This window comes from Chelonia mydas, chromosome 1, assembly GCF_015237465.2.
Source record: "Chelonia mydas isolate rCheMyd1 chromosome 1, rCheMyd1.pri.v2, whole genome shotgun sequence".
NCBI classification, from domain to species: Eukaryota; Metazoa; Chordata; order Testudines; family Cheloniidae; genus Chelonia; species Chelonia mydas.
In genome coordinates, this window is record NC_057849.1 from 323,464,507 (window position 1) to 323,467,538 (window position 3,032).

The 3,032-nt window shown below is 42.2% G+C and overlaps 1 protein-coding gene across 3 annotated transcripts in view; it reads left to right on the forward strand.

The window, feature by feature from the left end:
• Positions 1–3,032, forward strand: part of FBXL13 (F-box and leucine rich repeat protein 13) — a 177,235-nt gene that overhangs the window by 69,703 nt on the left and 104,500 nt on the right. The window lies entirely within an intron of this gene.

A 3,032-nucleotide genomic window follows, 5' to 3' on the forward strand; every position in this document is an offset into this window, starting at 1 on the left:
TCTTCCATTTTTGTATATCCCTTTCTCTTTTCTATACATTTCTTTCTCTCACTTTTTAATTTGGCTGCCCTCTTCTGTTTGGTTCCACACTGTTGTGATCCATTTAGCCCCAGCCCCATTTCTATTCTTACTATTGTAACTAACCTTTATTTCCCACCACTTCCCTTTTTGGGTCACTACAAACATTAAGGTACATCAAACTGTGACATGTTCCTGGTAGATTGTCAGTTTTCCCAGAGTTCTAGAAGCTTGTGGGTTCACAATAACCACTTGCACACGTCTGTTATATAAAGGTTCTTTAGTGCCATTGGCCTAAGGAAAATAATGCAGTAACCCTAGGCATGAAGGATTACAGCTTATTGTAGTTAGTTATACATGCTGTAATTACTAGTTTAAACCCCTTGAAGCAGTCCAAGAAAAGGCGCACTGTTAATGCTGCTCTTAGAAACCTTCCAGTCCATCCCTCTTTTGAGGGCAAAGTCTTTTTCTCCCCCCTTCAGTATCAGAGATCTGGATAGATTCCACCTCAAGTTTCCTTTCTTTCTTTTGGTACTGTTTCAGGAGTCTTTCTTGATTATCTCCTTCAATGTAGTGGTGTCCGTGCTTGAAGTCTCCTCCTGCAGGGCAATTATCAAACCACATCCCCCTGAACCTCAATTTGATATGTCCTCTTTTTACTGGGCTCTACTTCCTGTGTTCAAGGATAGGCAGTGTATTCAGCTTTGTCTCTTTAAGAAGTTCTTACTCTTAATTGTCTTCTATGATAGTTTCCAGTCTCTGGAACTCTTTTGTAGCAGCAGCATACTCTCATGCCACTATTTCTTTGAAGAGCATGAAGGGCTGGTCCACCTAACCGTTAATGCCTCTTAATCAGTTGTTTTCCATGTATCACTGCTACTCCCAAGGGCCTTGGCCCTGGTGTGATTACTTGAGTGACAGTTCGATGATTCAGTATCACTGCTACTCCCAAGGGCCTTGGCCCTGGTGTGATTACTTGAGTGACAGTTCGATGATTCAGTATCACTGTAACCTTTAGATTTGTCACCTGCAGCAACTCAGCCACTTCTCAGATTCTAACCTCACCCACTCAGCTCCTTGAGATGCTAACTCTTAGTGGTTACAGACCTTCCACACAGCCTCCCACCTATGCTCTGCTCCTGGCTGGTAAGTTGTCTCTTCTGGACCCGATTCTGGCTTTTCCCAGCTGCTCTTTTTAAAATACTGCCTCTCTAGGTGCAGTGCTGGCTTTTTGTCCATAACAGTTGACATGGGGTGGCTTATAAACTCACTTTTTCCTCCTCAGCTTTTCTTCACTAGCTCTATTGCCCAAAACAACTGTTCTCTTATGGGTCCATTATCTGTCCTTTTCATCCCTTCTCAGTAGTTCTGCTGTTCTTAGTTGTCCTCTTCCCTACCATACTGAGGATCTCTGTGCTGGCAAAAGCCCCAAAATTTGGAGAAGAGGGGGTAGTTCAGTTGATGCTGGCTACTGTCTGCAAGAGATTTTTTCTTTCTGGAGCTTTTAAATGTTCTAGGAGGTACCGCCTGATAAAATAAATTTTGTTGGCCCAGTGGGAAGGTCTTCCAAGCTCCCAAGCTAACCTTTAATGTTTAAGATAATTCTGGGGCTGGGGATAGTGATGAGTAGTGCAACAGTGGGTTTGCTACACAACTCTTCAGAGGGTGTGCAAAACTGTCTAAGTTCTTCAGTTTGGCAATATAGCAGCTGTAAGTGAGTTACTTATTACAATAATTGGGGTGTGAAAGAATGCCTCTGATCACAGCACATTTTCTCCTAAAGGATTCTTTGGCATTCCTCACACTCTTACCATGTCCCGAATTTCTCTCTGGTTTAATGTTTTATGTTAGAAAAAACTGTTACCAAATGGTCTGGATTACATTTTTAATGCAAAACAACATATGTGGGCAGGAGGGAGGGATCCATAGCCACTATAATGCTGTGTAAAGTTTGAAAGCTACATTTTTTTTTTCCTCCATACAGCCTTCCAGATCTTCTGCCATGGTCAGTTGCTTGCATGTGTTGTCAGACATTTCAAATGCAGAGACTGATTCTGCTTCCTACACAACTGTCAGTGATGTATGAGAGAAAGAGTGATCTGGAGTTTGAGCTGGGACCTCTGAGTCTGATCTCTGTGATCTTGGGCAACTCACTTAACCCTTCTTTGTCATCGTTTCCGCAGAAAGGATGGTAATGTCTACCTCAAAGGGGAAGTGTTCAGACTGGCTAATATTAACTGATGAAAACTTTAAAAAAGGAAATACTGGATAGATGCTAAATGTTACCAGTCAGTGGGAGTATTGCTATGTAAATGAGTGTTGGATCATTCCCTTTATTGGGAATATTGGGCAGTAAGGATCCTTGCCCTGAGGGGTACTGACCATCTATCTGAGGTTCATATATGGCCGCTGTTCCCATAGTATATGAACACCTCACAGCCTTTAATGTATTTTTCCTCATAACATCCAGGTGAGGTAGGGAAGTGCTATTATTCCCATTACAGACGGTGAACTGAGGCACAGAGAGACTAAGTGGTCCTTGCCCAATGTCACACAAGAAGTCTGTGTCAGAACAGGATATTGGACTTGGGTCTCCTAAGGCCCAGGCTAGCACCCTGATCACTGGAGTGTCCTTTCTTTCTATTCCATGTGCAATTCCCATTGACTTTGTACCCTGTTCTAGTTCAGTTTGCAATTTGATTATTTGGTATAAATATCGCACACAAGAAAACTGCTGCATAAAATGTACACAACTTTTCCTGGGAACAATTCAAGGAGCCAATAAATATAAAGAAATTGCAATACATTCAATACAGAGGAGCTTTGGGCCCAGTCCCGCATTGAGTTCCATGCAGATGCAGGGTCTGCCCATGCTGAGCAAACTGCAAGATCATGCCTTGCTGTACATAAGATGACTTGTTTCCATTATAGTTCTATATCTATATCTATCCATTTATATTTTGTAGGTTCAAATAGTTACCCAAACACATAGCAAGGGGGACCCAAAACATATG